Raw genomic sequence first — 14,323 nt, 5'->3', positions numbered from 1 at the left:
TGCTTGCAACTCCTCCCAGCTTGGTGTCATCCACAAATTTTCCACTCCATTACCCATGCTTTCCAGACATAATTTCCCCACTAAATGTCAAGTCCTTACTACAAAATGGATGGTCTAATTCACAATGATTGTTACAATTACAAATAGTGTTCATGAAACCAAACAGAATTCATAATTAGACACAGACCTATTCCCCAATGTGTCACAGTATTGTACTAAGAAGCATTCAATCACATTATAGAATCATATTTTGGAACAAAAAAAGAAAAGCAGAAGTTTTCCCCTTTCTGTCAGGTGTAATCATAGGAAGGCTCTAAAAGTGCAAAAGCTCTGTTTACTTCAGAACATTCTGATTGGCATAAAGCAGACCCGAACAGGAGACGCTAATCAAGCAGAGTCAGGATGTACAGCTTTCTGCTTCATATTCAGTTTTCACACCGCGGTTTTCATATCTGAAACCAATGCCCTCTTCCTTAAAAATAACCACTCTTCATGGCAGATGCATGTTTTATTTGTGGGATATCTTGGCGAGGTTTTAAAACGAGTAACTAAGCTGCTGCACAACTTTCTCAGTGATCTCTTAAATGACTTTTTTCACTATGAAAATTTCATTATGAATTTGAAAATTGGTGTAAAAATTGCACTGCTTTGCTTAAAAGTGTCCCCCTTTAAAATGAGCCCATTCCAAACAAAAATTAGAGCATTCAAATCAATTGGTGAATTCAAAATCTGACATCCCAAATTCAACATTTTTTCATGTTTTGATGTAAAAATAACCCTTTGATTGAATTTCACAAACTAAAAAGCAGAGTGCAAAATTTCCTGAACTGTAAGAACAAATGTTTCCTTGTAAAATTTTGCCAAGAAATGTTCACCAGTTTTTCAGAGGTTTATGGCTGTTCAACAGGTTTTAGTAGGGTGATACTTTAGACACTATCTGCCCATAAACTCTGAACCAGTTACCCCTCTCTGGCCAGACAGTACCCACCAAGAGTTTGCAATAGAAAACTACACTGCAGTATGACAGTGTAGTTATTCAGGAAGACCTACATTTATTCAAAGTTTTCAAATGATGAAATGAAAAATATGAAACATTTTAAAACATGCCCTGTCACACTTTGGCAGACATTTTAAAAGCTGAGCTGCAGAGGGCAAAACAGGTTAGAAAATGCACTGGAATCGTTTCTGCTTTCATCCATTACGTTTTAGAAGTGAGTGCCTAGTTATGCAAGCCCATTTTGGTTTAACATTAATTATATTGCAATCATAAGGAATATATATCCTAAAAGTAGTTAATTTTTGGAATAAATATTTTACTGATGGGAAAAAAAGAATGGCCCAAACCAAAACCCTGGATAACACAAGTCCAGACTTTCAGTGGATTTGAATCTGAACTTAGTGCTCTAGGCCCAAATCTAAAAAAGGGACAGAAAACAAGAGAAAGATATGTACCACCTGGAACTAGTTCCACACTCCATCCCTGTCCATGGGTAAAAATCACCCGTTGAGAGGCCCAGAAATGGAATTTAATTGATGCATATGCCCTGTTAATCCTCCAAAACAAGGCTTAAATCAGACACAGGATTTATACTGGCCCTTCGCACAGGGGGGAATTTCAACCCATAAGGAGGAGAATACAGCTAATCACTAAGCCTGGAATATTCTTGACAACACTACGCCGTGAATAAAATCAACAGCAGCTATACTTTCAGAGGAGAAAGAGAGGAGAACAGAAGAAGCCCTTGATATCAAGGATATCAAGGATATCAGATAGGGAACACAGTGGTCCATGCACTTTACAAAGTTTCAAGAACAATAGGACAGTGTTTATCCTCATGAAACTGGGTTAATTACTTCTCTAATCATAAGAGTTTTTGTAATTGTTTCAAAGCCTGAATTTTCTAGCTGTGTTATGGCTTTTTCGATTGCTCAGAAGGTTGACTATTCATAAATATGTTTATCAGGAGGAATGGCCAAAAGGGAATTCCCAGCCAGATGGTGTAAGAGTTTCCCAGAAGTAGGGAAATAGTTGCTAGTAACCGTGTGGTATTCTCTAATATGGCAGCTATGAAAACTGTAAAGCAAAAAATGACAGGGGGCAGGAGCTAAAGACTTTTACCCCACACAAAAGGATTAATCGAATTTCACGACGTACTTAATGGCTCTTGAAGAGCAATGTAAATTTCTTCAAGTGGTGGTTTTTATTTCATTGCTTTTAATTTTATGAAACCAATGCAATTATGGTTGATGAAGGGTGAAATAACAATAAAATAACCTGAACCTACACAGATAAAAGACAGTTACCTTTTCCTGTGTTCTTCGAGATGTGTTTCTTATGTCCACTCCGTATTAGGTGTGTGCGCTCAACACACGCACTGGTGCCGGAAGTTTTTCCCTTAACAGTATCCGTAGGGGACCAGCTCTGGCACCTTCTGGAGTGGTGCCTGTATGGCACAGTATAAGGGGCACCACTGGCTCCTCACACCCTCAGTTCCTTCTTGCTGGAAACTCCAACAGTTGGGAAGGAGGGAGGGTTGTGGAATGGACATGAGCAACACATCTCGAAGAACACCAGTTACGGAAAAGGTAACTGTCTTTTCTCCTTCAAGTAATTGCTCATGTCCATTCCATATTAGGTGACTCCCAAGCAGTACTCCTGGAGGTGAGTAGGAGTTAATGGACATGTAGATTGCAACACAGCTCTGCCGAACCCAGCGTCGTCCCAGGCCTGCTGACTGATGGCATAATGAGCCATGAACATGTGGACAGAGGACCACGTTGCAACTCTACAGATATCCTGGATTGGGATGTGCGCCAGGAAAGCCGCTATAGACGCCCACGCTCTCATTGAGTGGGCTCTAACCATCAGCGGCAGCAGAACCTCTGCCAGGTCATAACCGGTCCTTATGCATGAGGTGATCCATTGGAAATCTTCTACGTAGACACCGGAAGACCCTTCATCCTATCCGCTGTAGCGATGAAGAGCTGAGTTGATTTACAGAAAGGCTTGGTACGTTCAAAGTAAAAAGACAAGGCCCTCTGGACATCCAGGGCATGAAGACGCCTTTCTTCACTGGCCCGGTGCGGTTTGGGGCAGAGCACCAGGAGCGAGATGTCCTGGTTAACATGGAATATAGAACCATCTTTGGCAGGAAGGCCGGGTGGGGCCGCAACTGAACCTTATCTTTGTAGAAGGCCGTGTATGGTGGTTCTGATGTCAAGGCTTTAATCTCAGAGACTCGTCTCACCAACATTGCCACCACCAGGAACGCAGCCTTCCATGACAGGTGGGAAAGGGAGCAGGAACCCAGCGGCTCAAAGGGCAAGCCGGTGAGCCTAGAGAGGACAAAGTTAAGATCCCACTGCGGGACAGAAGTCTGTACCTGCGGGAAGAGTCTCTCGAACCCTCTCAAGAATCTGACCATCCTGTCATGGGAAAACACCATCTGTCCTTGGATCAGCGGGTGAAAAGCAGAGATGGCCATGAGATGCACTCTAATGGAAGAGAGTGCTAGGCCCTGGTTCCTCAAACGGACCAGGTAGTCTAGACAGGACAGCCTGTATGGAAAAACGCGAGGGAGAGATGCCACGTTCAGAGGAACGGGGGAGGCGGATGGGAAGGGGGGTATAAAGGAACTGGAGGGTATAATCCTGCTCCACTGTGCTGAGGACCCAACATTCCAAGGTTATAACTGTCCGGGCATGGAGGAAAAGGGAAAGGCAGTTGGAGAACACTGGGACAGAGGGATCCAGGGAACAGTCTGGTAGGTTGCCTTTGAGCACACCCTCAAAATGACCATTTGGCCACTTACTTGGTACGGGTCAAGCCCGACCGGGCAGAGGGTGGAGGCGGGTGGCTCGGACAGCGCTTGTAGCCCATGGCTCATTTGTGGGGCTAGTACTGCCGAGTCTGGCTCTCCTGGCCCTGAGGCTGCTGTGGTTTGAACCACTTACGCACTGGGGCTGGGATGTAGAGACCCAGGGTTTTTGGGGTGGTGCGGGAGTCCTTAAGGCCATGCAACTTGCTGTGCATTTGCTCCGCAAATAGGGCTCAGACGTCGAAGGGCAAGTCCTGCATTGACGGCTGGGTCTTGGAGGACAACCCAGAGAAGAGCAGCAGGAGGCTTGCCATATGGAGTTAGCGGAAACCATGGTCTGACGCTGCCTGGAGGGCCCCCCGGCCGTGGTCGTGCCCTCATCAAGGATCGCTCATAACTCATTCTTGGAAGCCTCGGGGAGCGACCCTTCGAACTTGACCATGGTTTGCTACATATTGAAGTCATATTGGCCAAGGAGGGTTTGGCCACTCAGAGCTGAAGGCTGGAAGACCAATAAATCTTATATCAAAAAAGATCCAGCCTCCTTGAGTCTTTATTTTTGGAGGTGGCTCTGGGTTGTCCTTGCCTCTCCTTGCGGTTAACTGCCTCGACCACAAGGGAATTGGGGGCAGGGTGGGAGTATATATCATGCCCCTTGGTCGGCACAAGGTAGTTGTGCTCGGCCCTCTTAGAGACAGGGGCCAGGGAAGAGGGGAGTCTGCCACAGGGCCTTAGTGATCTTGGAAACCCCTTCATGAAGGGGTAGAGCCACCCTGGCAGGAGTCGAGGAGCAGAGGATATCAAACAGAGAGTCCGAGGGCTCTTCCAATTCCTCTGCCTGAAGCCCCAGGTTGGAAGCGACCCTCTTCAAAAGTTCCTGGTGCGCTGTTGTGACATCCTGAGGCATAGGCGCAGACTCCGTGGGTACTCCGGGGCTAGAGCACCCATGGGGAAAAATTAGTGGGTGCTCTGCATCCACCGGCAGCCAAGCTCCCCGCCCTGCCCCCCCGCCTCACCTCCTCCAATGTCTCCTCCCAGTGCACCGCGTCTCCACTTCTCCCTCCCTCCCTCCCAGCACTTGCCGCCACCATATAGCTGTAGCAAGCTCCGGGAGGGAGGGGGAGGAGCGGGAACATGGTGCGCTCAGGGGAGGAGGCGGGGAAGAGGCGGGGATTTGGGGAAGGAGTCTAATGGGGCAGGGAGGGGGCGGAGTTGGGGCGGGGACTTTTGGGAAGGGGTTGGAATGGGGGTGGGGGTGGGTCAGGGGTGGAGTCGGGGCGGGGCCAAGAGCAGCGGGGGGTCGAGCACCCACCAGCGCCAGAAGAAGTCTGCAGCTATGTCCTGAGGAACTGGGTGAGGGGGCCCCATGATAGCCTCGTCTGGCGATAACTAGGACGATGCCAGTGCCATGGAACCTCCACTTCCACTGGTGGTCCAGCAGCTTGCTCCCCAGGGTATTGCTGGAGCCGGTGTGGGCGGTACCGGGAGCGTCAGGATCTCCTGAGCTACTTGAAGGGCTTTGGGCATCGACAGTACTGGAAGCTGGCTGGGGCCTGCACTGCTATCCAGAGTCGCAGGCAAAGTATGGGATGGGCTGCACCGCTTGACTTGAGCTGAGGCCCAACTTCCCAAAGGGGGCCTTGCCTGGTACGGGTCTTGGCTCACCCCCAGCCCTCTCCTTTCCCTTACGGGAGGTAGGAGATCTTCCCCCACAGTCTTTTTCGGCTTTGTGACCGGAGCCGTGGAGGGTGACCAATGCCAGCTCGTGGACGGCGCCGGGGGAACACTGTGCACAGAGGTCACGGTGCTCAGTGCGGAGTTGGACTGCTGCCCCGGTGTCTGAGTGAGTGCCGACTCCATTAGGAGTGCTTTTAGATATGGATATCACGCTCCTTCTTTGTCCTAGGTTTAAAGGACTTGCAGATATGGCACTTGTCGCTTATGTGCCCTTTGCCTAAACACCTTAGGCATCTGGTATGTGGATGGCTGATGGGCATAGGCTGTTTGCAGTGATCACAGGGCTTCAACCCTGGCAAACGTGGTATGCCCCGTCCCCTGGCTGAGTCCGTTCTGGACTAACGAAGAACTGAGAACTACTACTAAGGGTAACTAATAAACTACTAACTATATATAGCTTTTCAAAGTTCGCAAGAACAGAGAATGAAACAATGGTAGCCGAAGCAGCAGGCATTCTAGCACCATCACTAAAGGCAAGGAGGAACTGAGGGTCGGGGGAGCCAGCGGTGCTCCTTATATCACGCCATGCATTATCTCCCATAAATGTAAACAAACTTGTTTCTCTTCGCGATTGGCTGCGCAAGAAGTAGGACTGAGTGGACTTGTAGGCTCTAAAGTTTTACATTGTTTTATTTTTGAATGCAAAATGCAAAAAAAGTTATTTTTTGTACATAACTCTACTTTTGTAAGGTCAACTTTCATGAAAAAGAGATTGCAGTATAGTACTTGTATTAAGTGAATTGAAAAATACTTTTTATTTTTACAGTGCAAATATTTATAATAAAAAATAAATATACAGTGAGCACTATACACTTCGTATTCTGTGTTGTAATTGAAATCAATATATTTGAAAATGTAGAAAAACATCCAAAATCTTTAATAAATTTCAATTGGTATTCTATTGTTTAATGGTGCAATTAAAACTGTAATTAATCGCAATTAATTTTTTGAGTTAATCCTGTGAGTTAACTGTGATTAAATCGACAGACCTAGTTTATGTCATTTGCCAATCCTGGCCATATTACTGAATGCATCTCACCTGAGCTCTAGTGGAGCTGATAAGAGAAATACCAGGAGGGAAGAAAAGGAGATGCACAAAACTCAGTGTAGAGTTAAATTACAAAAGAATCTGAGTAGAAAATATCTGCACCTGGTGGAAGACAGAATTTCAGCAGGAAAATAAAACATTTGAGAAGTCAACACTGCATAGTCGGAGCAAAAATAAGGTCCTTAGTAAAGGTTGGTTTGCCAATGAAAAATACACAGGCTGCTGTAATATGTGGATTTCTTTTTTAATTTGCTTCCATTCAAAACAAAACAAAACACCATTAAAGAAGTGCCCCTACAGATGTGATCTCTCAACAGTTTGTTTAATATCTTTGTTTAAAAAAAATGCATTCCATTTTGTTTTGTCAATGGGAAAAGCTATTTCCATAACCAGTGAAGAAAGGGAATACTCCCTACTGCAAGAGAAAACTCACAACTGATATTCCTGCTGTATGCACTTGATTGACTTTACAAGACATTACCTGGTTTTCATAGGCTAATTACACCACATCCCTCACTTGCTCTGGGACTGAGCCATGCACCTTGAAATTTAATACAGCATATGGAAATCATGAAGAATACCATTCAGCCACAATGAAACTAACCCTTTAACTGCCAGGTGCTTTCAACCAGGCCCGCGGTTTCAATGAGAAGAATCTACAGGGCTAGGATTTAGCCTTTTAAAAATGTAATCTATTAAAAAAAAAAAGTATGATTCACAGAGTCGTCTGTATCTGGGAAAAAGAAAATGTATATAATCATAATACTAATCATTTGCACTAGCACAGCATCCTTCATCTGAGCAACTCACATGGATTCACAAACACCAACTGACTACGTGTTGCTACTCCCTGTGAGATGGGTAAGAGATCTATAAAGATCACTTCACCATCACTGAAATGCCACTTCTGGGGTCAAATGCAGCAGGTGGGTTTTTTCTTTTCTTAAACAATGCAACGGTGCACAGTACCTACTACTCCACAGTTTAAAACATAAACGCCAGATTATCAAAAGTGTAGATTCTTGGTAAATGAAAAATTTTAATAACCACTGCTATCATGTTTTCAATAAGGTTTTTTATAATCTGGGCCCTTTTCTAACCCTTTGAATGAAAACCCCTTCAAAATTTTGAAATATTTAATTAAAATTTGTTTTTCTTTTTTTGGACCAGCTTTACTAATTATTTAGGGTTAAATATGATGTATTACCATTGGGTCCAGTTCTGATCTCACTCACTCTGGTATGCAATCTGTGGGGTCCCACCAGCGTCAGTGAGATCAGAATCAGTCCCTAATGTCTCCACATTAATTAATATTTTCCACTTCCCTTAAAAATATGTGCACCAACATTTCAAGCCATCAGTCTTTGTCTTTGCTGCCTTGGCACAGCTTTGCTCATACAAAGTAAACAATTATCTGCACATCTCATGAGGTTCCCAATTACAGATGCAGTACTCCTCTGCTCAGTCACTCTATCAATTTAATGTCATCCCCTCAGGGTACAGTGATAATTATATGACCTGCAAAATCTTGCAACTGGCCAACTATGTTTTACATGTACCTCTAACAGCCCCAGCTGCAGCTCTGATTGCATGTCACGCTCCTTAAGGGTAGCTTCCGCTTCTTGTGAAAGTTTCTGGAGCAGAAAGGCTGTTTTTTTCAGGGCTTAGTGCATTTGTTCTAAGGCATTAAAGAGCCCTGGCTCAACTGCACTATTGCTCAGCTGGATGGCCATTCCCAGCCCTTTGGAGATGGTGTGGTCATGCCACTGGAATTCTGACTGTAATGTAACTTTCAACTGCAAGCGCAGAAAGTGGATAGTAAAGGAAGGCAAATGGGAATTTTCTTCTAATTTAGAGCCACATCTTGCCCTAAACCTTGGGAGCTACACAGGACACATATTTGTTCAGAGCCTCATATATATTTGAAAAGTCATCCTGTGCTGGCCCAGGTGGGGAAACATGGGCTGGAATGTACGCTGCTGTTTTCCCTTAAAAAGAGGCAGAGAGTGCCTCTGGGTAGCAGAAAGTTCTTCAGCACATGTGCTGGGATGCTGACCATGCTCCAAGATGGCTGATCATAGACATATAATCTTTTGATCTGTAAATGGCACGTGTTTGCTCTGAAGACACTTGAAAAGAATAAATATGGAACCTGAGATGGTATTTCCTGCAGTCACTTTTCTGACTGCAGGCTAGCTCTTGACCCAGTGTAAGCCAAGGTCAGATGTCGGCACATCACTGCAATTTATACGAAAAACCTGAAGCAAATAAATCAAATACTTGTTGGACTTTAGTCTTCACAAGTTTCAGTTACATTAGATTAAGGCCTGTTTTCTGTGAGTATTTCTTCCTTTTACAATGCACATTTTAGGGATTAGATCTCTGTATTCCTAAACAGTGTCTGTTGGAAAGACAGAATGACACATTGCATTCTGCAGTCTATTTGAAATAAAAGTGTGTGGAAACTGTCACTGGGAAGAGAGACATAGTTTTGCTGCATGTTTTCTGTCCCAGTGTATATCCTCTCTGCTAAAGGTCTGATGTAGGGTAGTAAGCAAACTCCCCCCCATAGGCAAGGAACTCCTAGTTAGTGGATGTATGTGTGCAGTGTTTAGCCATCCTCCAATGAACTGTGGATTTTCATAGAGATGGAATGATAAAACAAGGCCAGACTGGTTTAGTTTTGTTTTTTTCTATTGTCATTAGAAGGTGGGTTGAGTCCCAATAGCAGCTGTTGATATAAGTTAACCACAAAAAATGGCTATGGAGGCTCCTGTGAAAGTTGGACTGGTGTGGTTCTTTTGTGCTGGGCAGCACACAGGGTGATGCAAACCCTTCATGAGGAGCACAGCACAGCTTTGTCAACTTGTGAGGGCGCTGCAGGAGTGAGCCAAGGATCCTCTACCCCTAACCCTATAGTGGGAAGCATGTATGGGAGCAGAGGGTTGCTTCTTGCTTTCTCCCATGCTACCACTTGTGTACGGGAGGAGCTCTCTGAAAAAATCCACAAGGCCACTACATTGTCCTCCTTTAAATTTCTTAAAACGCCCCATACCTGGATGCACGGCCCTCAGCAGTGGTTAAGTCAAGGGGCAGCTGCTGTGACCGCTGCTTATCACACAAATCGTGAACTGTCTCTTTGTTGCCTGTCACCTTTTGTTTTATACTGTAAACTCTTTGGGACAGGCCCATCTTCTTGGTCTAACGTGTTCACTCCCTAGCACTTGACTGGGGCCTCTCGGAATGACCATAAAGAAATAAATTAATAACATCAAAAATTATAGTCACAACGTCAACCTGGGAGTTAGGATTTCTCCCCACTGCTCCCTTATGCACATGCCCAGCCCAGCTACTCAAACCAGGCACTGGCCTGAGGCTTTGGCACTTCGTCCCTAGTACAAATGCAACGCTACCTACCAGCAGATGAGGGAACTTGATGGGGCCAGCGGTGAAAGGGGGCAATCCCAGCAGTGAGGGAGGGAGATAGTGAGAAGGGTTGTTGATTGGCCAGCATTCCCCAGCTCCCAGGATTTAATGTGGAACGGCAGCCATGTGGAGCATCTTTTGGCAACAGGCAACATCTATGGGCAACAGGCAAGTTGTGCACCTCCCCTGGTTAATGTTTAATAAAAGTTGCCGGCTGCCACTAAAATCCATCCATGTGTCTGTCCTCATCTTGCCGCTGCGTCCACACCAAAGAAACCTTATCCCCTACTTCACAATGTGTAATTCATACTCATCCATTATTTGTTGGCTGGTGAGCAGCTGCAGGGTAGAGATGTTAACCCAATACCCTCATTACCACTCTACAGTTTTGTTTCCCAGAGCAAAGTGGTGTCTGTGGGCAAGTAGTTTGAAAGGGGCAGCTAAACTGTGCCTGGTTGCAGAGAGATCCACGCATCACAAAGCAGAAATCCAGGCATGTGTTCAAACAAAAGAAAAAGAAAAAAAAAATAAAACTGCTGACAAAATAGGAGCTCTAACATGCCAGAGCCAGTCTCAAGCTGAAAGAGCTGAACTCTTCAACAGGGCTGGGATTCTTCTTAATTGAGGGATGAATTATTCCTATGAGAATATTGAAAGTCAGGCCTTTTTCTGTTTGTCACATTTGTAAAACATCAGACTCAAAGGTATTTTAAGCTTCACTGGCTCCTGTGTAGGATGCTCCTTCCCTTTCTAGTGACACTGACTCATTTTAACGATCATTAACATATTGGGTTGGGGTTTTTTTGTTACTATATTGTGTTCTTAATCATATCGTATTCAAATTTTGTGCAGTGCCTTGTTTCTACAGCTTCACACCTCAGAGTTTCTTGCTGAGCTGATTTCATGGAATTATTATGATATAAATCTTATTGTAGCAATATTTAAATTCATTCTCTTCTTCCCTTTTTTATATTCCTTAGCTGTGTTGCCTATTAACAGATATTCATTCCAAAGGCCTCTGGCGTGTTATGTTGGTAATGCATACAGTAGCAGAAGCAGGAAGTAACAACACTTTGATGCAACCAATTTATCCCTTTAAAGCCAAATCCTACAGTCCTTACTCAAACAAAATTCCACTGGATTAATTGTTTTTTTTTTCCTGAGTAAAGACTGCAAGTCTTTAATGGATTTCTATTGAACTGGTCATTGGAATAACACACTGCACCAGAAACTCATGTGCTATCAAGGCCAACCAAAAGAATCAGAAGGCACCTGCTGGTCATTTGAAAACAATACACAAACAGTGAGATTCCACTGAATGGAACATACGATTAGTGTTGCAGGCCTCTTGCCAGAACAGAAGGTCATGTGGAAGAACAAGGGGAACCTATGCCTCTAGCGATTCCAAATGATCATTTACAACTAACTGATTTAAACCTCCCTGCATTCTTTGCCATCACAATGCCTTGGAGAGGCAAATTAATTTATATGGTCAAACAAATTAAGAGGCACCAGTGAAAGTGTTAAACATATTCATAAATGATCTGGAAAAGGGGGTGAACAGTGAGGTAGCAAAATTTGCTGATGATACAAAATTACTCATGATAGGTAAGTCCAAAACTGACTGCAAAGAGTTACGAAGGGATCTCATAAAACTGGGTGACTCGGCATCAAAATGGCAGATGAAATTCAGTGTTGATAAGTGCAAAGTAATGCACATTGGAAAACATAATCCCAGCTGTACATACAAAATGATGGAGTCTAAATTAGCTGTTACCATTCAAGAAAGAGATATTGGCGCCATTGTGGATAGTTCTCTGAAAACATCTCCTCAACATGCAGCAGCAATCAAAAAAAGCTAGCGGAATATTAGGAACCACCAGGAAAGCGATAGATAATAAGACAGAATATACCATAATGCCACTATATAAATCTACGGTACACTCACACCTTGAATTCTGCATGTAGTTCTGGTCACTCCATCCAAAAAAAGATATATTTGAATTGGAAAAGGTACAGTGATGGGCAACAAATGATGAGGGGTATGGAACAGCTTCTCTATGAGAAGAAATTAAAAGACAGGGACTGATCAGCTTAGAAGAGAGATGACTAAGCAGGGATATGATAGAAGTTCATAAAATCACGAATGTCGTGGAGAAAGTGAATAAGGGAGTGTTATTTACCGTATCACATAACACAAGCAGCAGGGGTTACCCAATGAAATTAATAGACAGCAGGGTAAAAACTAACTTAAGGATGTACTTCTGCACACAATGCACAGTCAACCTGTGGAACTCATTGCCAGGGGATGTTGTGAAGGCCAAAAGTATAACTGGGTTCAAAGAGGAATTAGATAACTTCATGGAGGATAGCTCTTTCAATAGCTATTAGCCCAGGTGGCCAGGAATGCAACCACATGCTCTGGGGGTCTTAAATTTCTCACTGATAGAAGCTGGAACTGGATGATGAGATGGATCACTCGATAATTACCCTGTCCTGTGCATTCCCTCTGAAGCATCTGTCACGGTCCACTGTTGGAAGACAGGATACTGGATTAGATGGATGATTGGTCTGACCCAGTATGGCCGTTCTTATGTAAGATATCATTAGGGTGGTCTATCCCTGTATTAAAGTTATTGAAAGCTCCAAGGAACACACAGAGCACCACAGGGGCTGGCGTTAGTGATTCAGTAGATGACACTCGTTCCTCTCAGTCAGTACCAAACCAATGTCCTAACATGATATTAGGCAGCTGTGTGTTGATGGAGGTGGCATCTGTGAGATAAATTGTAAAAACGATGTCTGGATAACGTGTGGCTATTAAAGATTCCATAGCACTGTTCTCAAGAGTAGGGTGCTACCCGAGATCCTAGCTACATTTTACTTTAGGTCATTTTCACTTCTCTCTCTTGGTACTTCTATGCCTTCCCCCCCTCCACCGATCACTGTAGCATCTAGGCACCTACATAAGCTCCCAAAGCAATTGTAATTGCACAGGGTGGATCCTTTACTTCCTGACTTAAATTGTTGCACGTTATTTGCTGTGCACTGAAAAAACAAACAGCAGCTGTGCTTCTCCCCTGTGGTGGCTGCATTTCAATGTAGAATGACTTGAACCCTGTGTACAGTTTGTATATCAGATTATTAGGTTTGTAAAGATATTTGTGATCATTCAGGATGAGAGGTAATAGAAGTATGATGTTGTTATAAACTGAAACAGAGAAAAATTCTCTGCTCATAGAAATGGACATAGCTCTATTGACTTAAACGGAGTTTCATCCATTTATACCAGCAGAGACTATGGCCATGATGTACAAATGCAGCATATTGGCCAATTCCTATTATTTTGCTTAAAGTAGTGAGTTTTATATAGAAAAGGAAGGCATCAGATTCACCCTCTGGCATCACATTTACTGTATTTTTATAACTAGTTGTCTAATTAAGCTGTACCATTGTTCCAGAAGTTAAAAAAAAAATCCCACCAGTAATGTCTGCATTTGGAACCTGACATTACTGCCTCTTTGGGCTTAAAGATACCAAATATCAATCATAATGGGATTGTGATGGAAGGTGACCTATCACTTCCCTGTATTGCATAAACTATCTTTTAATCTCACATTAGTAATTCAGTCAAGAATACATTTTTTTTTAAAATCAGACTTTAAAAGACAAATATAAATTCGTCTTTGGTAGTGTTCAGTTGTAATAATTAGTTTCCATGAAATTATTCTTCTGAGGGATGGTTGCAATTAGGTCCTGAGGGCTGATTGTAATTAGTTTTGTTATTCTTATGGGTATTTTTAAAAGCAAGTAATCACTTCCTCCAAATTTTGAACATTCTCTGTCATCCAACATAGCTGAATAAAGCAAGCAAAGGAAAGGAACCAGAACAAGAGATGTGGAAATTCAAGGTCCCCTTCAAAAATCACCTGTTATCAAAGTTCTCTTTTCCCCCCTTGTGATAGATACCTTGCAGAGCAGGTGGTATCCTGTGAACCGCAGGGGCAGTTTCCTTCTGCCATATACTACCACCCCATATCCTACTGGAGCTACCATTCATGCTAATGGACATACCACCTATAAGATATAAGATAGCAGAAGGTCTTTCATTGGTCGGAGGAATACAAATTGTGCTTCATTGGCCATGCACAAACTCCAGTGAGAAATTCCCAACATTGAGAGAGGCATTTAATTCATATATAGGAGAAGGGGCATCTATTTCCATTCCTATTCCTTCTGTTTGTTACACAGAGTTAGCCCTGCTGTCTACAACTTCAAATGCAACAGAGATCCC

At 43.6% G+C, this 14,323-nt stretch overlaps 1 protein-coding gene across 10 annotated transcripts in view; it reads right to left on the bottom strand.

Moving 5' to 3' along the window:
• Positions 1-14,323, bottom strand: part of STK32A (serine/threonine kinase 32A) — a 109,123-nt gene that overhangs the window by 36,087 nt on the left and 58,713 nt on the right. The window lies entirely within an intron of this gene.

Source organism: Lepidochelys kempii, chromosome 8 (genome assembly GCF_965140285.1).
Source record: "Lepidochelys kempii isolate rLepKem1 chromosome 8, rLepKem1.hap1, whole genome shotgun sequence".
NCBI lineage: Eukaryota > Metazoa > Chordata > Testudines > Cheloniidae > Lepidochelys > Lepidochelys kempii.
The sequence above is the reverse complement of the archived record's forward strand: the minus strand, read 5'-3'. Positions and strand labels throughout refer to the sequence as shown.